The 24,631-nt window shown below is 46.3% G+C and overlaps 1 long non-coding RNA gene across 4 annotated transcripts in view; it reads right to left on the reverse strand.

Annotated features, from left to right (window-relative positions):
- Positions 1-6,200: 6,200 nt before the first annotated feature.
- Positions 6,201-24,631, reverse strand: part of LOC126528369 (uncharacterized) — a 51,947-nt gene continuing 33,516 nt past the window's right edge. For all 4 annotated transcript variants that reach the window (XR_008611919.1, XR_008611920.1, XR_007599005.2 and 1 more), the window contains one exon: positions 6,201-10,928. This is a non-coding gene — a long non-coding RNA (uncharacterized lncRNA). The remainder of the gene's footprint in view (positions 10,929-24,631) is intronic.

Raw genomic sequence — 24,631 nt, forward strand, 5'->3', positions numbered from 1 at the left:
GACAAGCACAAACATATTATACATTACATTATACACAAATTATACAACTAAACATTATACAAATTATACATTGGTGCTGAAAAATTGTGTTTTCCGGGACCCTATTAACTGGCAAAAACGGAGCGTAACTGCATTGGGATTTTTTGTTTTTGATAACGAATTATGGCACTGGGAAATCATGCAAAAAGGGATTTTATAAATGAGGTTTCAACCATCAGAAATGTCATTTCTTCATATATATGTATATAAAAACTGTACTTCCAACGCTTCATTTAGAACCCAGTTCTTCCAGTAAAGAAACCCGGTGCTATAGCCATTATGTCAGAGGCATTTTTTTTGTTACTGCCGTCTTCACTGAACAAATTAGTACACAAGGTCAAAATGCAGCAGCCTTTCAGTAGCCAATATTTACTGTGTGAATGCAGTGTTCGATGTTCCCAAACAGGAGATCTCGTTACGCAAGGTAACTGCTTCACACATCTGATTACTCCAGCACACGTTTTATTGCCTCAAGTCCCTCTGCGAAGTGTAGCACCTCCTATGGCGTCGTCCAGTGACTGTTTATGATATTGATACGTGTGCAAAGATACAGACGAAAGAAGCTATTTACAGGCTATTTACAGCGGAGCCAGGCTGACACTCGCTCGCGCCAAGGGCACCGACCAACTTCATCGTCGTTCTCGCGGCGGCTCGTCTCTTGGGCATCTCGCGGATAATATCGTAATACTACCCCCCCCCCCCTCCCCCGGCGGCAAAAGAGCCGTCCCGGCGCTGTTAAATAATCAAGCTGCGTGGAGAGGTATAGGGCTTGAGTCGGGCGACGTGGACAACGTCACTGGTTGTCCCAGCAGAGGACGTAGGGGACGTGGCTAGAACGATTTCATAGGTGACATCGGTCACTTGGCGGAGCACGCGATACGGCCCTGTGTAACAGGAAAGCAGTTTTTCACAAAGGTCAACTTTACACGATGGTGACCAAAGCAACACGAGGGTACCGGGCGCAAAATGGACATCACGGTGACGGAAGTCGTAGCGCTGCTTCTGTTGGTCTTGAGACACTTGTAGACGAGCGCGCGAAAGTTGGCGAGCATGGTCAGCAAGGGTATTGCATCACAGGCATAACCGCTAGTTGAAGATGTGGTGGACGGAAGAAGTGTCCAGTGAAGTGAAGCAGTTCATTTGAGGGTGGTAGGAGGTGGTAAATTTATGCTGTATTGAGCAGGCACGCATGATGTCATCAATGACTGGCCAAAAACGTACGGCCACGGTCTGTTAGCAATTGAGGCGGAGCACCATGCATCAAAATTATATGTAGGAGGAAGTCCGTAACATCAGTTGCGCAGCTGGTCGGAAGAGCACGGGTTACGGCGTAGCGAGTCGCGTAGTCCGCCGCGACTGCAACCCACTTGTTTCCTGATGTAGATTCCGGAAATGGGCCGAGAAGGTCCAAGCCAACACGTTGGAAGGGCTCGGCAGGGATGTCGAGCGGCTGCAGGTAACCAGCGGGGAGCTGGGAAGGCTTCTTCCGTCGTTGGCAAAGTTCACAAGCGGCAGGGAACGGGCGAGACCCGGCCAGAAAAAACGGCGACAAACACGGTCATAGGTTCGAGTTATGCCGCGGTGGCCTGCCGTTGGTGCATCGTGAAGCTCTTCTAGAACGGTGGAGCTGAGGTGTTTAGGTATGACAAGTAGGAACTCTGAGTCGTCTGGATGAAGGTTACGACGGTACAGAGTACTGTCGCGGAGGACGAAGAGGCGTAGAGTAGCATCGGCCGGAGAGTGTTCAAAACGGTCAATGAGTGCTCTGATGTAGGCGTCACGACGTTGCTCGTCAGCGAAATGAAGCAGCTGTGATAGAAAGAATAGGCAAGCAGCACTGGTAATATTGGAGGAGTCAGTGTCGTCAACAGGGTAACGCGATAAGCTGTCAGCGTCTTGGTGCAGGCGACCAGACTTGTCTACCACGGAATATGAAAATTCTTGTAGCCTCAAAGCCCATCGACCAAGCCGGCCAGTAGGATCTTTTAGCGATGAGAGCCAGCAGAGCATGATGGTCAGTGGCTACGGAAAAAAGGGCGACCGTAAAAGTAAGGACGGAACTTCGCAACTACCCATACAACAGCAAGGCATTCTCGTTCCGTAATTGAATAGTTGTGCTCCGAAGGTGCTAGGAGGCGGCTCGCATAAGCAATAACGCAATCTTGGCCACGCTGACGCTCGGCTAAGACGGCACTTACGCCATGACCGCTGGCATCTGTACGCAATCCAGTACGGGCATCGGGGTCGAAGTGGGCGAGAATGGATGGTGAGGTTAGAAGAGCGACGAGACGAGAGGAGGTGGCGGCTTCCGAAGTACCCCACGAGAATTTGACGCCTTCCTTCAAAAGATTAGTGAGGGGGGTCTAGCAATTGCCGCAAAAATCTTGAACAAAACGACAAAAGTACCAGCATAGCCCCACCAAACTTCGAACGTCTGCGGCTATCTTCGGAACCGGAAAGTTTCGGACAGCGCGAATTTTGTCGGCATCAGGCTGTACTCCGGAAGTGTAAACGAGATGGCCCAGAAGAGTAATCTGGCGGTGGCCAAAACGACATTTGGACGAGTTAAGTTGCAGCTTCGCCTTTCGAAATACATCATGTATAGCTGTTAGATGCTCAAGGTGAGTGCCGAACGTTGCCGAGAAGACGATGACATCGTCGAGGTAGCAGAGGCACGTGGACCACTTGAAACCTTGAAGCAAGGAGACCATCATACGCTCGAAGGTGGCAGGGGCGTTGCATAATCCAAACGGCATTACTTTAAATTGGTATAGGCCATGAGGTGTGATGAACGCGGTTTTTTCTCTGTCCATACCGTCAACAGCAATCTGCCAGTATCCAGAACGAAGATCAATAGAAGAGAAATAGCTGGAACCGTGCAGGCAGTCAAGGGCGTCGTCTATACGTGGGAGCGGGTAGACGTCCTTCCTAGTGATGTTGCTCAGATGACGGTAGTCTACACAGAAGCGCCACGTGCCGTCCTTCTTAACCAACCCCCTTAGGTGACGCCTAGGGGCTCCAAGAAGGCTCAGTGATCTTTTTATCTAGCATTTTGTTCGCTTCACTTTGAATTACTCGGCGTTCCGACGCAGAAACTCGATACGGTCATCGGCGAATAGGTGTAGCATCGCCAGTAAGAATCCGATGCTTGACCGTGAGCGTCTGGCCTAAAGGGGCGATCGTCGAAGTCGAAAATATCTCGGTAGGACGGTAATACTTGGCAAAGGTCTTCAGTCTGCGCAGAGGACAGGTCCGTTGCAACCATTTTCTTTATGTTGGGATCGGCGCCCGAAGCTGGCGCGGGGGGCCTGCTGAGCTCGCAAGAACCATCGGTCGATAACGCTGCCACGTGATGGTCGCCGAGACAATGAACGTTGGCACGGCAAATACCTTGCGGTAGAATTTGCTTTGCCAATTTAAAGTTAAAGACAGGCATGCGAGTGCAGTTCGCAGTAATAGTAACTATACTGTGAAGCACGGTAACGTCAAACTGTAGTGGAATGCTGCGCAGAGGAGTGACGAGGTACTTGCCATCAGGAACTGGTGGGGAAGACAACAGTTCAATATAGGCTATTGACTTTGGCGGCAGGCGAAGAAAGCCGATGGGGCATAAGCGGCAGTGGGGTGCGTCAGATGGTTCGGCGAGAATCGGTAACTCAAGGCGAAGGGTACTGGCAGAGCAGTCAATAAGAGCAGAATGCGCGGTCGTGGGGGCAGTGAGCGATCACGGTCAAGAGCACAGGAGTGTAGCGGCCGGCGATGCTGACACGTGCCGTACACATTCCGATGATAGGCACAGTACCGCCATCCGCAACGTGGATGACACGTGCCGACACTGGGGTGACGAGCTTGTTCAGCCGTCGTCGGAAGGCAGCACTCGTAATAGAAAGATGTGCTACTGTATCGATGAGTGCCCTGACAGGACAGCCGTCAACGTCAAGAAGGTCTTGGTTCGTAGGTAACGTGAGCAGAGGATTTGAGGGCAGGGTCGACAATGCAGCTTCATCTCCAGAATCTGCAGTGCCTAGTTTTCTGGCTGGACCCGGGAGGTGATAAGCGGTGAAGAGAAGCGACGGGGTTGGGGTGAGCGTGACTGATGGCGTCGAGGTGAGGGCGAGCGGCTGTAGCGAAGGTTCGGAGCAGGAGCATCAGCAGCAGTGGGTTCATGGTGGGTAGTATAGGGAACAGAAGGTCCAAGGGTGCGAGAATAAGCGCGGGTGTATGTCCGAGGAGGTGGTGGCCATCGGTTGCGGCAGTGACGAGCGACGTGGCCGATGTGACAGCAGTGGAAGCAGATCGGCCTGTCATCAGGGGTACGCCATTCGGACGGGCGCGATGTGGCAGAAAAGGACTGCCGGGGACGAAGAGGGCCGCTAGAGAACTGGGGAACACTGGGTTGAGAAGCTGAACACACGGATTTCAGACCCATGTTCGCAAATTCCTGTCTGACGACGGCCTGAATCATCGCAATCGTGGTTGCTGGTGCATCGGGAGGCGTCGCTGAGAAAGCTGGCGAACAGGCGGCCTCGAGTTCGCGGCGAACAATACGGGTTACGTCGTCACAGGTGGTAGTCTGACACGGTCGAACCCCACATGTCAATGTAGCAGCCTCTGTTGGGTAGCTGCGTGATGTGGTGCGAGATAAGGCGGCTCTTCGCTTGTTCAAGGCGACGACATTCTTTTATGATGGCGTCGATAGCCGAAACGTTGCCGAAAACAAGTAAACTGAAAGCGTCGTCGGCGATGCCTTTTAGCACATGCGCCATTTTATCTGCTACAGGCATAGCATCGTCAGCTTTGCGGCATATATCAAAGACATTGAGGATGTAGGAAACATACGGCTCTGTAGATGACTGAACACGAGACGCAAGAGCCTTTCTCGCGGCAGCCTTGCGCCCAATGGGGTCGCCGAACAGTTCCGGTAGCTTTTCTTTGAAACTGTCCCAACCGGTTATCTCGTCGTCATGCGTTTGGTGCCACACGCGTGGGGTGCCGCCGAGATAAAAGATGACATTGGCGAGCATAATGGTTGGGTCCCACCTGTTAGCGCTGCCATGTTCATAACATTTGATCCATTCGTCAACACCCTGTCCCTCCAGGCCAGAGAGGTCGCGATGTTGGGCAACCGTGACGACTGGAATAGTCGGACAAGCTGAAGCCATTGCAGAGGCGGTCTCGTCACCGGGAGGCATGGTGACAAGCTCGATGTACCGACCACTTCGGAGTTCCGTGGCGAGGACGGGGACCGCTAACCTGCACCAGAATGTTACGTGTGGAAAGACACAGACGAAAGAAGCTATTTACAGGCTATTTGCAGCGGAGCCAGAGAGCCAGGTCGACACTCAGTTGCGCCAAGGGCACAGACCCCCTTCGTCGTTCTTGCGGCAGCTCGTCTCTTGGGCATCTCGCAGATAATATCGTAATATCACTAGCAGGTTATGAATAACATTTCCCAGGTTTGTGGCAAAAGCTTGTATTACCAGAGGTCTAAGCGTGGGTCATACCACAACACTCGGTAGAGTGAATGTTGCGCTGGCTGCATACTGGGCTGCAAAAGTGGGATGAAGGATCGCATTATATTTGAAGGATGGTTTCAGGTATATTACCCGCTGTGGTGCCGCAATGGCTTTGGCATTGCTCTGCTAAGCCCGAGGGCGGTGGATAAAATCCTGGCCTCGGTGGCCGCATTTCTACAGGGGTGAAATGCAAAAACTGTGTACCATGCATTGTGCGCACGTCAAAGAACTCTAGGTGGTCAAAGTTGTTATGGAGCCCCCCACTACAGCACGCCTCTAATATTGTGGTTGTGGCATGTAAAACCACAGAATTTCATTTTTGTAATGTTTCAAGAGCTGGTCACCATGCAATGAAAGAAAAGCATGTGCTAGATTTGTGGAATGCGGCACCTTGCATGAATAAGTGTCGGTGGGTGGCTAAAGACACAGACAAATGAGAGTAAATACGTGACATGCCGATTTCTTTACCTGCAATGTCCTGTGCCAATTTGGTTTGTGAAAATGAATGTCGGCATTACTTGACCTGAATTGGTCAGTTTTCCTATAGTCACGTTTCAAGTGAATTCTGTTATTCGTGCTATATGTGCGTTGGCAAATACTGTGAACTATAAACAAAGGAGAACACGAAACAAGAACTGAGCAAGATTTACAAATAAACATATTTATTACAAAATCTGTTTATCAGGAACTCTTAATTATACAGGCAAAATTTCTCTTTTGATGTTGCAATGCCATCTATCTTTGATAAACTCTGGACACTCGCTTATAAATTCATTAACATTTAATAACAACTCCCGGGAACACGAGCCCATTGCATTTGGCCATATGCGTGCAATCAGGATGCATTCATACTCCTTTAAGATTGATTTTATGTTAACACTGATATCTTGAGAAACCAGCCATTCGATCTCAACCTTCGAGAGCATTTTTCATTTTGATTTATTTATGTTTTTCTTTCCTGAGAAAGGCTTGTAGTAGACTTCTATTTCAGTTCAGCTCTTGAACACACATGAATGCGACATTACAGTAGAGCCTGCTTGCTTGTGAAGACATGACATGGTTGCTAGAGGAGTAGGTGTGTGAAGCAACTCATCTGGAACATTGTTTACAACTTCTCTGCATCATAGTGCAAAAGTGACACTGTGCTCTTTAGAATGGTACAAAAGTCCCGAACGGCATGTACTGTCTGGTGTTCTGGCAGCTGGCGCACAACAAATAAAGCAGGCAGAGTGAACAGTTGTCACCTGTGGCAACCAGTTTGTGCAGTGAAAAGCTACAGGTGTCTGTTATTGCGTGTTTAGAAGTTGCTAAAAGAGGTGGAAGCACATCTCCGAGGCTGAATAACGGAGACTGCATCAATTAGTGGCAGTACTGCTGCCTCAAAGAAGATTGACACGCACACTTATTTCTTTGCTCTGAAGTGTAGGTCAGGGGGTCTAAACCAGCACTGTTCTCAGCTCTGACAAGAGCAGCAGCGGACATCAGTTGCGTGCCAACGATGCTTTTACTAAGAGCTCCTCAAACGTTATTTCACTTAGGTAGCCAATGAAGATATGCTAACCAAAAATGCAATGATATGGTGCCTTTGCTCATTTCTATATTACAATGCCCAAGAAAAGAAGAGCGAAACATTATTTGGGACTGTGGTCACATAATGTACATACGTGATAATCACCATAATGTTACACTTGGAGACATAAAAACAAAAAGCTGTAAATGAGGCTATCTGCACGAACTGCGATGGCTTCAAGATTTATGTGAGCTAGGCAGTGCATACAATCGTGCCTCATGCTCACAGAATCTAGCAATGGAAGCTTCTACGGCAATTGCATATTCTCGTTGTACAAAAACTAGACTGTACCATCACCTTCAATAAAGTTCGATAGGAGGTGAGTATGTTTCTACGAAAGGAACTAATGGCCACACAATAACTCAGCAGGAAAGGTAAGTTCGCTTGTTGCTGAAATAGGCAAAATATTGCCAGCTACAGCGTCAAATGTAGTCAAGATTTTTCATGAATCTTTAGGAGAGGTGAACTATCAAGACTGTATCATATGGGAGCAATAAGTTCAGCTTCAAGTGCAGCATTATTGCTGCAAACGGTTCTTACCGGCTGTGACGCCTAAGTGGCTATCACTGTGCTGCCAAAAATGAGGTCGCGGGTTCTATTACCTTCTGTGGCAGCATCATTTAAATGGGTTTGGAATGCAAAACCCTCGTATATTTACGTTTAGGTGCATGTTAAAGGACTCAACGAGGTCACCACAATACGTATGGTAATTGCTTCTCAACGTTTAACCTCATAATTTATTAGATTCAAACTATACTTGGCTGCACGGAATCTACGAAAAAGAAACCACACACTAGCTCACAGCGTAAAACTTCAAAATTACTCCACTATTGTATAGTAATGCCAATACATGAGTGCCGGCTAGGTTTTTGTGCATAAGCTAGAAAAACCAAGCATTTCATATTTTCGACTAGCAAAATTCCCCATGCACCTTTGCTTTCACTGTTCAGAACGGCAATTTCTAAGCATAATTCATAGCTTAATCTCGGCAAAGATACCCTCTAAGATGCTTGTCTACACTGCGTATGGATGACGATGTAGACAGGAGCACCATTCTACTGACAGCAGCACCGTTCTTGCATGATGATGTGGAGATGTGATGGACTACGCTCAGACACACACACTCCCTTAGCCACCATATGATGATTAGGAACTTTGATGGGGAAAATGCAAGATGTATCCAGGCTGACTTTTCACACCTTCAATTCTTGATATACTATGCAAGCCTCCATCATTACATCTGCATGTCACTGCAAGCTGCATAATAATTTGACTGTACTGTATATGTATGGCCTCATACGCAAACAAACAAGAAGCCATAAATAATATGTTCCATTAACTGCTGGCATGTGGCCTGGCACAATGGGATTGTATCACCTGTGGCACAGTTTAAGATATAGCAACCCTTGGCAACTTGTACTACGATGAGAACACAACGTATGTGAAAGGTTGAAATGACTTGCCGCCTAAACAGAGGAATGACAAAAGTGTGACTGTTGCAAATGTGTTTTGGGACCATGAAATGAGTGCAACATCTATTTAAAGAAAGACGTAATAGGTATTAGTATACTCACATTTATATTAAAACTTACTATAATAGGTGACAAGTCAGGAAAGCAGAAGAAACTACCCCCTGGAAAGCATGATGCATCTATTTCATGCCCCTGCAGGTGATAAAGTACAGTTTCTACATGACGTCACCAGTGCAAAGATGAGAAGACCAAGATGTTCAAAAACAAAAATCATCCTGTGATAGTATGCCATATTTACAAACAAATAAATTGCCAAGCACGTGGATGAAGAAGGCAGCTCTACAGCTCAAACAGATAGTTTCTAAAGGGCTAGGAGATGCATATGCATAGTAGGGCTTTTTTTCGAACTGCTCGAATTTAATTGTTAGAAGTAACCTTGATTGCATTCCTTGATATATGCTCTGAAAGGCAATGTTGTGTCCCCTTGTTGATCATGAGTTTTGTGAATGTATCTTATCTCTGTATAAGGCTATTCACATGTTTTTCCCCTTGTGTCGCCTTCATTACGCAGGTAAGTTATTTCTTTTGCAACATGCTTGCATTTTTTGTGCTTTGCAAACTTTTCACAGTGGTGCATCTCAGCTGAGTCCTTTTTGCCTTTATAAGTGTCTTTTTCTTTTAACTTTTTTGCATAGTCCACGGATTTATCCATCGTGATCTGCTGCTTCCTGCACATACATCACTTACAAGTGTACCGCGGCTTACTTCCTTCAAATGCTCAAGGGACCAGGAGCCTCGTCAAGCTGCAAATTGTGGATTTTTTTTCATTACCACCGTAAGTCTCATGGAGAAATAAAAGTTCCTTTGAACGATTGAGTGATTTGCCCTAATGTCCTGTACAAGGTATTGTATTTATTTGAATGAATGGCGAGGTTTTTTCCCCGGAATGCTTAGCCTTGAAGTCACCCCCCACTTTATATATGGGGCTGATATATTCAGTTAGCGTTTAAATATGTTGGCAGTGGCGCCAGATATCCAGCGATTCAGATTTTAGACAGCAGCGCAAATTGTAGCAACTAATTAAACACAGCATGTGAAGCAGTACTGTACAGAGAGCTCAAAAAAATTTAACAGCAAAGACAGGTTGTGGGCTATTTGCGAAAGTTGCTCTGAGGTGTGACTTCAGGGCAGCGCGAATTCCGGCTTGCAATGTAGCTTCACGGCAACGCGGCACGCGCTGCCAAAAAGCGACATTATAAGGCGAAATTCACACTGCCACGAAGTCGCACCTTAAGGCGAAATTTGCATATAACTCACACCGATTATTCTGGGGGGCTTCTGATTATTCGATACATTGGGCAATCCCCATTGAGTTTAAAGAATTCGTCGGCTACTCTATATTGCCTTACATGAGTGTGCATACCTAAGTTAATTTTTTGGGGTCCCCCAACTGGGGCACCCTCGCCGTATAATCGTGACTGCCATATAATCGAATAAATATGGTACTTCCTTGCCAACACTCTCTACTCCCCGAGAGCGCACCACAGACAAGGCTGAATGACCTGGCTGATCCCTTGACAATGGGTATCACTGGCACTTAACAAATGTGCTTCTCCTGCAAGGGAGAAGTTTCAGTGAAAGGAAGCAGATAACTAGCATATGGAAGGAAAGGGATACCAGGGATGAGGGCATTTGCCGGCTCATGTACACACATTCCCTTTGAGGGGCACTTACTACTGCATTCCTGACCTGTCGTGACTAGGGCCGAAGCATCAAGAAACGGCTGCATACGATGCTTAAACAATTATACAGACAAGCAAGCCCTTTATGACCATAATCGCCTTTAGTGGCCAGTACGATTAGTATAGACTGGAAGATACTTCAATTACATTGATGAATTATCTTCCTTTCTTATCTTGATGCTTCAACATCATAATAAAAGGCTGCGCACGGTGCACTAACCAATCTTGCAAGCAAGTCATTTACAAAAATACCTTTCCTCAGTGGCTAGTCTTGACTGGAACGTGACTAAATATGAGGGCGAACAAGACTTCTTTAGCACCATACACAAATCACCTGAGAACTCTTGCACCACCTCATTTCACTTGTTCAGGCTCGGCACAGCTGTGTTACAGTGCAACACTTTACTTTAAAACAGCGGCATTTGAAGTGTGTGATATGTAAATATAGTGTGACAAAATTCTGTGGTGCCCGGGACGTGTCTTCACTGGGCTTTACTATCCCAGGCATCAACGTTGTAAGGCTCCAAGAAAGGACAACATCACGCTGGCTAAAGGCGTCTTTTTGGACCACCGCTTGACAGTCGCTGACCTAAAGAAAGCAAAAAAGAAGGAAAACAAACAGTAAATGAGTTGCATGCAGCAAGGACCTGCACTAAAGGTGTGCAGATGTGTGCCGTAAACTCACAAATTTAAGGTAATGGTTTAAAGACCAACTGGGGCTGTATTGGCTATAAGTGCATAGCATTTAGCATCATCAACATTTGCTGGTTGATAGGTGTCTCTCTCGGCGTGCTTTCTCGTTGCAAGAATGCCAACGCATTGCTTGGCTGTTGGGTGCCCGAACACATACTTCAGCATGAGCGATGGCTGTCTAGTAGTACACAACACTGCGCAGAAGAATGCAGAAATCTTTCCTATCCCACCTTTCAAGGCACAAGCGTGCCCCACACCACAGCAGGCAAGTGTGCTGTGCAGGCAAGTATGTTAGACCTACAACAAAAGGATGCAAGCTAAAAACGGGCACGTCACGAACAGTTGCACACTGTGTGAGCCCACAGCAATTTGGAAAGTGCCCAATCTAATTTCGCCCACTGTCATGTACAGCTAGAAAGCGTGGTAACAGGCAGTCAGAGATGTTAGCTGAACACTGGGGCCCTGTTTGAAATGTGAAAATGCAAAACAAGGAAAGGCATTTGGAAAACATTTTTAGCAGCAGTGGACGAGAATAGAAAGAAAGTGTTGACAACACAATCTGCTAATTTCAACAAATTTATTCCTAAAAAAAACTTTCATACCCCATGCACAGTAGCGCTACACCCAGGACTGGGTAAAGATACTTTGCAATTGTATCATGATACGATACCAGATACTCTGGCAACAAGTATTTTTGATACACATGCAAGATACTTTTAGCAATTATTGTATCCGATAGGATACTTTCCATTTGTACCTTAAGATACTTCGATATATTCACAAATTTTTCATTATAGGTCTATATAATGTAGCAGCAAATGCATAATAACAAAAATGTTTGTTTGGAAATTTCCTAACTCCAAGCAACCTTGTTTCATTTGAATGAAATGGCTGTTAGTATCTAAAAAATTTTATTTTTCTTGCTCGAAGTATGACATTTTCATTCCAAAACAGTTTGTATGGGTTGCTTTAGCCGCCTAACAGAAAAGCTCTGTGTACACGGTGCTTTCAGCGATTCTTGCTTCTCCCTTTTGTATTTCATGGGAGTCTCCTCTCTGCTTGCCAACCAGCTAGCGAGTCGCCATGTAATTACAAGGACGTTAATAAGAAGCCCCTGCGTGATGGCATGAATACCGCTGTGAAGTTTTACCTTGTATGTAAACATATTACCATTTACACAACACCAGATCACCGGACAGGTGCATAGCAGCAGCAACGCTGGTAGTGACATTTTTTGTGATGCATCATGTATACAGAGAGCACATAAGGCTACAATAACCTCTTAAATTCAACTTATCTACTTGCATAAGCATTTGTTAGTGAATTATTCATTTATTCAGGTGGCTTAGTGGCAACAGTATAAGCTTGAGAAGCTGAGTTCAGCCAACATTTATAGTTTCGCAAGGTGATGTTGCAATTGCCAGTATCTTGTACCTTAGGATACACGGTACATTCTTTCATGTATCAGAAATATGGATACTGATACACGTTTTGCCAGACGCATCATGATGAATATACAAGATACCCAAGGAGTACCTAAGATAGCCTTTCATGCATCAGAAATATGGATACTGATACAAGTCTTGCCAGATGTATCATGATGAAAATACAAGATAGCCAAGGAGTACCTAAGATAGTATCTAAGATACATGTATCTTCGATACTGCACAGCATTGGCTACACCTGATCAATGTGTCAAACTGAGCTTACCCAAAAGGCCGTTTCTTTATCTAGCAGTTCGACAGATGGAGTACTTACACAGCTTTGACCACTCTGATTGATATACTGTGCCTCAATAATTTCGAATACATCTTTATCTCTGTGCCTGGCTAGAACCAAACAATTCCCGAACAAAGAAGCACAGCCACATTCCTGACAGTGAACAGACAGATCACCGTCACAGTGATTCTTCACATTTATTTGATGCTCTCTTAAGTGGTCACTAAGACGTCGTCCTGTCCTACGCACTTCTTACTGCAGGATAGCAGTGACTCGTATGCCATTTGAACAAAGGTTTGGCGCATGTAGAGCACAAAAATTTGGAGGACGTTTAAGCTTCGCATTTAAGAGTGGAACACGACAGCATTCAAATATCCTTGACTGCTTGTCATGCTTCCTGGCAACTGCAGCTTTCTTGCGGATGCACGGAGGTGAGCACTATCTGGATAGTGTTGTTGCAAGGAACCAAGTGGGCCACACCGCTCTGTGAGTGGTAGAAACCTGAAAAAGTGGTTTGTGTCTGGGCTTCTGCATAACAAAATTATGTTTCCTGGTACATTCAAATTACAATCCAACACTATCACGTCAGCAGGTTGTGTTCAGGTTGTACTTTACGATTGTTCTGATGCATTTTACTTTGAAGAATTTGTTCAGTAACGCCTCTGCACCACGTGAGGGGCCTACATTGTTGTGGTTCAGAATTGTTTTTTCACAAAACAACGTCCGACGCACGATGCCGACACCAGGTTTTTTGCAACACAGGGCCCTTAACACTATCACATTGTTAAACTTTGCTGTATGTACTTCACATTTAAACAATGCGAAGCTTTGTTTAAATGTGAACAAAAACAGGAACTTGCTGAAGTTGCAGAAACAGGAACTTGCTGACCTTGCTGGTCAGCAAGTTCCTGTTGAAGTGCCTTAAGAACCTAGAAGTGAAGGACCCTTTCCTTGTTCCTAACTTGAATGCTATCACTTCCTTTTTTCGCGACAATAATATTTGCTTAGTGTTTTCTATAGACATAGAAGACCTGTTTTATTCTATACCGCACCGTGAATTATTTGCTGCTCTAGATACATGTATTGATGACAGAGGTGAACCAAAGCTTCAGAATTGTGTTGGTCTAAGTGCTAATAATTTCTCAGCTTTACTAGACGGCTATCTGAGTAGCACTATTATCCTTTTTGGCAACCAACTGTTCTTGCAAAAGAAGGGCATTTGTATTGGCTCATGCATAGCACCTCTATTATGTGACCTGTTTCTTTCTCAAATGGATAGAAATCTTGACTGCCTTAAGGGCACAAGTGTTAAAAGGTGCTAGAAACCGCTGTTTGTAACGTCTCTGTGTGCAGCCTGTTTCAATGGTGTGCGTAGTTACATTGGTAGCGTGCCTAAAAGAGCTCGCCAATGGATCCCGCGCTTCGTGCTTGCATCGAGCGGATGACTAATGAAATGGGCTTCGGCTCTTATGGTGCAATGCCTCGAAGGTGTACAACTCGGGAACCGGACAACCCAGAGCCTCCACGACCTCCACAACGCGACGTTCACAACATGAATTGGTACGTGAAAGCTTACATCATCATTGTACGTTGTCTTTACTGAGCGAGAAACATGCGTTCAAGCTTCGCATCTATGTTGCTGTTTTCCGTGTGCTTTGCAATGTCTGTTATAATTGGCACAAAAGTTTAGTTGCTGAAAATGTGGTCGGTTTCGCTTGTTTGCTTCGCTATGCAGACGCCGTCTTCTGCAAAATTCATCATTTTCTGGAGGCTTGTGTGCGAACACATTTGTGTGGGTAATGGCTGCTGGTATATATGCTACACCGCACTGACACACAACTGTGCTGTTGTCTTGCAGAGCGTTAAGCGAGCTGTGTCCAAGTGGGTCGTTTGTGCTTGAACTGTCGTGTGCGTCTTAATAAGCAATATAGTACGGCTGGACCAGCTGCCCGACTGCTTTTTCACCCTTGCTAATGAGCGCCAACCGTACCAGCAGCGTTGCGGTTCACAAATGGGTGGGACAACACTGCGTAGTTACATTGGTAAAATGCTAACATCGCTTACTTTCAAGAAATATCTTGTTGCATGGCAATGAACGCAGGTGTACCTGTAGGCTGTGTATGGCGAGTGAAAACGCTGTGGAGACCATATGCTGCCGAGACATTTCGAAGATCACTGAAAAAGGCAACGATGACTGCATAACTCGACATGCACACTTTTCAGGCCTTTGCTTGAACCCAGCAGTATTAGAAGAGATGTACTGGGAAGTGACGGAAAATGGCACCAACGTCATGGGGGAAATCCACAAGTACGACCTGCAAAGCATGCTGTTGATGTGGCTTTTGCATGCATACTTTTTGCTTGCAGAAAATATCGCTTCGTGGCCTATCGGATGTTCACCTGGTGGATATGGAAGAGGCTTGGTCCACACAACCGAGTTCTGTTGCCTGCTTGCATTGTAGCAAGATCAAGGGAAGAGTTCCCATCTGCATTTTATGTCGGCTCCCAGAACCAGCTCTATGAATTGGGCTTGAACAAGTATGGACATATGTGGCACACTTGTAGGGGGGTGCGGATATTCTAAACTTTTGAATAATAAATCAAACATTGTCCAATTTGGTTCCATCCTTGAAACGAATACTCACTATTCAATAACGAATAGTCACTATTTGATTCGGTCGTCAAATTGAACAGCCACCACTTGAAAATGCAAACATTTTGCTAATATTTCGTTTTGTCGACTGCGCACAATCAAGCATGAAATTGAAGCAAAAATGTAGCTTTTGCCCCATCCACACAGGATGTGACGTACTAGAGCACATTGCATTGCTCAGGCCACCATACCTTTGCAGCTAAACAAGATCACTCGCAATAAAATGTTGTCACGACACGGCATTCCGTAGTTGCGATGGTTGGTAGCCTATAGAAATGCAGCACCTTTGTCCTCTCAACCAATTAAATCAGGATAGCTTTCGTTGCAACATACTTTATACAATAGCGTTGCCATCTGCTATGACCGTTTGAGCTTGACAGTGTTTTTTTTTTTCACTCTGCCATAGCTGCAGACAGTGCATATCTGATTTGGCTGCGAAGGCATACACATATAGTAAGCTGATCCACAATGTTACCTTTATCATCGCTGTACCATAACGCATGATCACATATGCTCGGAAGGGCCCCAATTTTCGGAAAATTTCTAGTCGTTCTTTTGCACTTTTAAGAAAGCATGGTTTATAATGTGAGGTGTGCCGATAGAATATTTTCATTTTTTATGAATACCGAGATATGAAAATTGTTGGCAAGAAGGTTGTACATTGTTTGCAAACTATTTTGAAAGATATTCTACATTTGATTCACTTCTGGCACTATCATATTCTATTCGTCCTCAAAAACTGCTATTCGCACACCCCTACTTATTTGTATAAATCAAGAGGAGGCATGCGGTTTAGCAAGTGCTGTGTTTCCATTGTCTGGTGTACTCATTGTTAATTGTTGCCAATGTAAAAGCTTGTACATTTCGAATTTCATCAACAGCCATTACAATTAATAATGACTACAGTGTGCACACAGTTAACGTTGGTGAACTGCTGAGTTTTTTTTTATATTATGCATTCTGATCTGTGTACCTTCAGAATTGTTCGAGGCCTACTGCTTACTTATGTGAAGAATTGGACTGCAAAGGGATGACTCATAAAGTGCAGTTTGATTTATTTCTTTTAATACAGTCAGGGCCCAGGGGGTGTGGGTGCAATAAGTTAGCATAAAAATCACGCACAAGCAATGAAATCAAATCATGGGGTTTCACGTGTCGAAACCACTTTCTGATTATGAGGCACGCCGTAGTGGAAGACACCAGAAATTTCGACCACCCGGGGTTCTTTAACGTGCACCTAAATCTAAGTACAAGGGTGTTTTCGCATTTTGCCCCCATCGAAATGCGGCTGCCGTGGCCGGGAATCGATCCCGCGACCTCGTTCGTGCTCAGCAGCCTAACACCATAGCCACTGAGCAACCACAGCGGGTCACAAGCAGTGAATAGGAATATGTGTACTTATGGAACAATATATTAGGTGAAATATCTCAAGATGTATTCACTAACAGCAGTCTATAACAATGACACATCTTCAGTGCAGGTGATGGAGGAGGGAAGGTGGTCACATACCGTGAGAGTTTTAGGAATGAGTAAAGTAGAAATTTTGTTTTTCAGGAGGGAATAGAAACTGCTTGGTCAAGATGTGATGGCACATAGACAGCTCTGAAATCACTTCCTTCTTTAGGGCTGGAGATTTCAACAAAAGATCTTCTGGAATAAACAGTGGAGTAAAATTATTCTTCAAAGCTGTAAATTAAGAACCAGATGGTCTGTCTACATGAAAGCAAGACCAGCTGTGCAGGAGAAGTTGGAAGAGGCAAAGTAAGCTGATCTGTTCTGAGCAGGTTTAGTGACATCGGCTAATGTAATTTGTCCAGCATCCCACACTGATGACACAAACTCGAGTTTGGTATTATTATTGTCCATTAACAACCTCAAATGGTGTAGAGCCCAGGAGAGTTCCTGTGTATCTAGCCAAGGGCTGAGTTTGCATCATAAGTAATATTGTTAGTGCTACGGAACACTATATGTGATCACGAAGAGGCGAGCAGTGTGAAGACGACGACGATGATTAAAGGCTAGTGCGGGCTGTTGCCTCTTGGCCAAGTCCAGCGTATTTTCTTGTAAATATACTTGTACATAGCTTTTCGTCTGCGCCTTCCTACGTAACATATCTGGTGGAGGTGGGCGTTCCCTGTACCTCGTCACGGAGCTTTGCAGTGGACGGTACGTCGAGCCTTCCTTCATGGCTCCCGGCGACGACAACTCGAATCCCCCGGCTCCGACACCTGCTGCCACTTCGACAACCTACATCACTCTCCCCGCTCCCCATGATCCTGGCGTATTATCGGGCAAAGATGGGGAAGACGTTGATGACTGGATCAGCCTGTACGAACACGTCAGCCACAATAACCGGTGGGACCCTACTATCATGCTCGCCAACGTAGCCTTTTACCTCGGTGGCACACCTCGAGTTTGGTTTCAGACGCACGAAGATGAGCTCACCAGTTGGGATTCACTTAAGCAAAAGCTCCGAGACTTGTTCGACAACCCCTACGGTCACCAACTTGCCGTGCAGAAGGCGCTTTCCGGCCGTGTGCAAACGTCAACAGAGCCCTATGTCACGTACATTCAGGACATCTTGGCTCTGTGCTGCAAAGTTAACGCACACATGACTGAGTCAGACAAGGTTTTCCACATCCTCAAAGGCATTGCGGACGACGCCTTCAACTTGCTCGTTTGCAACGTGGCGACGGTGGATGCAGTTATAAAAGAATGCCGCCGCCTGGAACTCGCTAAAGGCTGACGTATTGATCAGCAGTTTGCCCATCTGCCTAACACCCCAGCGACATCTTCCTGTGCCGACGCTCCTCGTCTCAACAACACTGGCGATGTTACCAGGATCGTCCAGCGAGAGATTGAGGCCGCCTATCCGGCTGCCTTCGACTCCAGCCCCACCAATGCATCTGCAGTCACGGTTTCACTGATCCAGGCAGTTGTCCGCCAGGAGTTCGAAAACATGGGTTTTCACACCATCTGCTCAGCCCATCGCCCTGATACTCGCCCGACTTCTTCGATTCCGCCCCGTCCCTCATCTTCTTACCCACCACGGTTCCGCAACCTGTCTGAATGGCGCACTGCTGACGACAAGCCCATTTGTTTTCACTGCCATCGAATCGGGCACATTTCTCAGCACTGTCCCAGTCGCTGAAGTTCTCCGAACCAGTCCACTTATACTGCCTACTTTCGCCCCCCTGCCGGCCCTTCTCGTCCCTATGCCACATGCTCCGATAATGCTGCAGCTGATTCTCCTGCACCGAACCGCCCCTATTCTCATTCGCCTTCACCCCAACGATGACAATCTCGCTCCCGCCAGCCCCATTGCTCCTATTCGCCGACTCCCTTCGGACGCCACTCCCAGCCGGAAAACTAGATGATGCAGCACCTCGAGGTGACGCTGCATTGCTCCCTACGCCGCCAAATCCTCTACTGACGCTGTCCACTCATCTGAACCTTCTTGACGTGCAAGTCGACGGTGTTTCTGTGTCTGCTCTTATAGACACTGGGGCGCATTTGTCAGTAATGAGCGCTGACCTTTGTAACCGGCTCAAGAAAATAATCACGCCCGCCACAACGCCTGTTGTCCGTGTCGCCAATGGCGGAACAGCCCCCGTAATTGGTATGTGTACTGCCCGCGTCTCCTTCGCCGATCGCTCAACAATCGTGCTATTCACAGTCATCGATCACTGTCCCCACGACATCATCCTCGGCTTAGACTTCCTCTCCGCACATTCTGCTCTCATCGATTGTTCCGCCAGTACTCTCCGCTTTGACCTGCCTGTTCTGGATCCCGCTTGACCACACCCCAGTCGCCTCAGTTCTGTCGACTTTGTTCGCTTGCCACCTTCGGCACTGACTTACATTGACTTAGTGTCATCCCCACCAGTCCTCAACGGTCACTACATCACGGCTCCTATGCAAGACCTCATCCTTACACATGGGATCACAGTACCTCATACAGTTTTATCTATTACGGCGAATAGAATCTGCCTGCCAGTGGTCAATTCTGGCTTGACAACAAAAGTGCTGCCATGCGGGATGTCTGTGGCCCAGCTGTGCTCATTCGAGGATCACTCAGTGGCATCTATTGCAGTAGACAACAATTAATCCGATCTTCCTCTACCATCGCAGTCGGCAACTTGTACCATCGCCAACTTACAGAAAATGATTGCGCCTGACATGCCGTCCGAGCACGCTCGTGAGCTCTACCACATTCTGTGTTCCTACCACAATATTTTTTACTTTAACGATCGTCCTTTGGCCCAAACTACAACTGTTAAACATTGCATAAATACCAGCGATGACCCTCCTATTCATCGCCGCCCATATTGAGTGTCACCTGCTGAGCGTCAAATTATTCACGCAGAAGTTCGCAAAATGCTTGCCAAGAAAATATTGAACCGTCATGTAGTCCATGGGCTTCACCTGTGGTACTGCTCAAAAAGAAGGATGGCTCATGGCGCTTTTGCGTGGATTATCGGCCCCTTAACGGGGTTACCAAAAAGGACGTGTATCCCCTACCTCAGATTGATGATGCCCTTGACTGCCTCCACGATGCTCGCTATTTCTCTTGACCTTCGCTCCGGCTACTGGCAGATTGACGTGGACGACCTCGACCGTGAGAAGACTGCTTTTGTAACACCCGACGGTCTTTATGAATTCAAAGTGATGCCGTTTTGTCTATGTAACGCCTGTGCCACTTTTGAATGCATGATTATTATTATTTATTCCGTACTGCCAGCCTGTTTTAGAGGCCCTAGGCAGGAGTGGGATATACATAAAGGCTTCAAGGGCCAATAACATGTGAAACACAAGAAAGAAAAAAAAAAGGAGAAAAAGAAACAAAAAAGGTGGAAACAAGCAAAGCGTCATCTTGGTACAATGCAAAAGAAAGAAACAACAATAAAAAGGAAGGAAGATATCAAAGAGTTCTGCAATACAGCACATGATTACGCAATCGCTTATACACACACACAAATAAATTAACGGTGCCCTTAACATGATATGATCTATATCACATAGTGTATGGATTAGGATAGAATTCGTGGGAAACATTTCGGTTCATAGATTAATGAGTGCGTGCATGAAGGACGATATGGTGGAGCTTTGAAGAACGTTTTCAGGCAGGGCGTTCCAGTCATGGATGGTTCGGGGGAAAAAGGATTGCTTAAATAATGTGGTATGGTGCGAATACTCGTCTAACCTGAATGAATGTGATGAACGCGTTGGGCGCCGGCTACAAGGGGTAATATACAATTTTTTATCTAGTTTTACATGCTCCCGATGAATTAAATATAACATTTTGAGCCTGTCTCGATACCATCTTGCCTCTAGGGTTTCCAGGTTCGCCTGCTGTAAAAGAGCGCTGATGTATGACGGCGGTAGGAATTAAAAATAAACCTGACTGATTTCCGCTGTATCATTTCAATCATATTTATGCTTGCTTGGGTGTAAGGATCCCAGACAGGAGTAGCGTACTCTAACAATGGTCTGATGAAAGTCTTGAATGCTAATAATTTTATATTACATGTAGATTTAGCCAAGGTCCTCCTGAGGTATCCAAGCTTATTCATGGCTTTCTTTTTAATGTGAGCTACATGACTGTTCCACCTAAGGTCCGACGTAATTACTAAACCAAGGTATTTATATTCTGTAACAGAGGATAAGTTATGGCCATTAATGCTGTATACAAAGGGTAACGGCTTCTTTTTGCGTGTAATGGTCATTGATACTGTTTTTGTTAGGTTAATGTTCATTTGCCACTCTAAGCACCAAGTCGCTATTGCTGATAAAGATGAATTTAGGATCGTCTGATCTGCCTCGCTGTGAATTTCATGATAAAGTACGCAGTCATCTGCAAAGAGTCGAATTTTAACTGGTATATTATTCACCATATCATTGATAAAAACTAGAAAGAACAGAGGGCCCAAGACTGATCCCTGTGGGATTCCAGATTGCACATCGGATAAGTCTGATTTCGCATCATCAACAACGACTGTCTGTCGCCTGCCCGTAAGATACGCCTCAATCCAGTGAAGTAGTTGCTCGTTTTTGAGAATAGGTTTTAACTTTGATAACAACTTTTGGTGGGACACACGGTCGAAGGCTTTCTCAAAATCTAAGAATACCATGTCAATTTGGCCTTGGCCGTCTAGTGCTGCCGCGATTTCATGCACTGTTTCTAATAGTTGTGTTACCGTGGATTTCCCACGACGGAAGCCGTGTTGTCGCGGGTCACAGAGGCCATTACTTTCTATGAAGACTGAGATGTGCCTAAATATTATGTGTTCTATCACTTTTGATGCAGTGCAAAGTAGGGAGATAGGACGGTAAGATTGGAGCAATGAACGGTCGCCTGATTTAGGGATGGGAATTATTTTTGCATGTTTCCAGTCACGTGGAATTTCTGCACATGAAAGTGATTTATTATAAATAACGTAAAGATATTTGGCGCACCATTCGGCGTATCTCACCAAAAAAGCATTAGGTATTTCGTCGACGCCTGGCGACTTCTTTATATCAAGATCAAGAAGCAAGGACAGTACACCTGCTTCGTTTACGTCGAGATCATCGATGGGTGGAATATCATTTAAAGCAGCTATGTGCGGTGTGTTTCCATCATCCCTCGTGAACACAGAGCAAAAGTACTTGTTAAGTGCATTTGCAATTTTGAGTTTATCTTTCACTATGAGACCATCCACACAAATATCAGACACGTGGGTTTTCTTTGGCGATAAGTGCCGCCAGAACTTATCCGGGGATGACAGAAGAAAATTTTTTAAAACAACATTTTGATAATAGTCTTTCGCTTTCGAAATCCCAGTTTTTAGCTGTAGACGCAGGTTGGTTAGCTTTTCGGCGTTAGCCTTTGAGGGTCGTGCTTTATGTTGCTTTCTTACTTGCTTTAGTTTTCGCCCAAGTCGTACGAGGTCTCTTGTCATCCACGGATTCGTTTCACATACAACTTTCTGCTTTATGGGTACGAAAGTGTCGATACAGTTGTGAACAATATTTTTAAAGAAACACCATAAATTGTCCACGGACACAACGAGAGATTCTGAAAGAGATGCAAATTCAGAAAATTTACTCTCTAAGGCATCAAGTATGTCGACATCACTAGCGCGCGAGAAGTCAGGAATCGAGTACTGGTTTTTAGAGGGTATGAACCTGAAATTTAGCTTTAGTGTAAGGCATATCATTCTATGATCCGAAATTCCGTGGAACCCCTGGATGGACTCCCTTCTTCATGGTTTCAAATGGTCCACATTCCTGTGCTACTTGGACGACGTTATAGTATTCTCCCCAACGTTCGCTATGCACCTCGAGCACCTCTCAGCAGTCCTGGACGTTTTTCGTAGAGCCGGTCTGCAACTCAACGATTCAAAGTGCCAATTCAGCTGTCGCCAGATTACCGTCCTTGGACATCTCGCTGACGTGAATGGAGTGCAGCCGGACCCAGGCAAGATCCATGCTGTTACACACTTCCCTGTTCCGAAGTGTGTCAAGGATGTGCGCAGCTTAATCGGCCTTTGTTCGTACTTCCGCCGTTTCATGAAAAATTTCGCCACCGCAGCATGACCACTAACCGAGCTTTTGAAAGAAGACGCCCCTTTTCAGTGGGGCAATAATGAGGCCTCTGGATTCTTGCATCTAATCGACCTTCCCACAATGCCTCCCGTTCTGGCCCATTTTGATCCTGCTGCGTGTACCGATGTCCGTACTGACACCAGCGGTCATGGAATTGGCGCAGTACTGGCACAACGCCAGCGCGGCCACGACCGTGTTATCGCTTACGCCAGTAGGCCCCTCTCGCCCATGGAGCGTAACTATTCCATCACTGGGCGTGAGTGTCTGGAGGTTGTTTGGGCGGTTGCGAAATTCCACCCATACTTATATGGCTGACTCTTTTCCGTTGTCACAGACCATCATGCACTTTGCTGATTATGCTCACTGAAAGATCCTACAGGAAGACTTGGTCGCTGGGCCTTACGCCTCCAAGAATATTCGTATACTGTCACCTATAAATCTGGCCGACTACACAAGGACGCTGACTGCCTGTCTCGCTACCCGGTAGACGAGCCTGACGACGCCGACAGTAGTAGCGCCAACAGCATTTTCCCTGTGTCTGCCTTCGCTAACATCGCCGATGACCAGTATCGAGACCTATCGCTGCGAGCACTCATCGAGCGTCTGCGCTCTACACCTACCGAAGCATCCGTTTGCCAATATGTCCTCCAGGGCGGCCTACTGTATCGAAGGAACTTCCTCCCTGATGGCTCTGATCTTCTTGTCGTGCCAAAACATCTATGACAGACTGTGCTCTTTGAGATGCATGACGCACCTACTGCAGGACATCTTGGGGTAACCCGCACGTACGACCGCATCCGCCGCCGCTTCTATTGGCCTGGTCTCGCTCGCTCCATCCAATGAAACGTTGCTGCCTGTGATCCCTGCCAGCGTCGGGAAACACCTCAGGTGTTACCTGCCGGTCATCTCCAGCCGATCATCGTCTCTGTGAAACCGTTCTTTCGTGTTGGATTAGACCTCCTCGGTCCCACGTCGTCCTCTGGGAACAAATGGGTAGCCGTCGCGACTGATTACGCCACCCGATACACTATCACGCGGGCACTCCCTACCAGTTGCAACTGACGTCGCGGACTTTCTTTTGCGTGACATTATCTTACTTCATGGCACCCCGCGACAGCTGCTTACTGACCGTGGTCGTAACTTCCTCTCGAAAGTTATCGCTGACATTGTGCGTTCCTGCTCCGCTCAACACAAGCTGACTTCCTCATACCATCCTCCAACCAATGGCCTGACAGAGCGGTTAAACCGTACTATTACCGATATGCTCTCCAAGTACGTTTTCAAGGACCACCACGACTGGGACATTGCCCTTCCTTTTCTCACATTTGCTTATAATTCTTCCCGGCACGACACCGCCGGATTTTCTCCATTTTATCTACTCTACGGTCGCGAACCGACCTTGCCCTTGACACGGCACTTCCTCCTGCTGCAATCTCAACAAGCGAGTATGCGCGCGACGCCGTCGCCCTCGCCGACCATGCACGCCAGCTTGTCCGTGTTCGACTGACGGACTCGCAAACCACTCAGCAGCGTCAGTACAACGCCCGCCACTGTGACGTACAGTTTTCGCCTGGTGCGCTCGTGCTCCTGTGGCCGCCCTCTCATTACGTCGGACTTTCAGAGAAGCTCCTTTCGCGATA

This window comes from Dermacentor andersoni, chromosome 9, assembly GCF_023375885.2.
Source record: "Dermacentor andersoni chromosome 9, qqDerAnde1_hic_scaffold, whole genome shotgun sequence".
In the NCBI taxonomy this organism is placed as follows: domain Eukaryota; kingdom Metazoa; phylum Arthropoda; class Arachnida; order Ixodida; family Ixodidae; genus Dermacentor; species Dermacentor andersoni.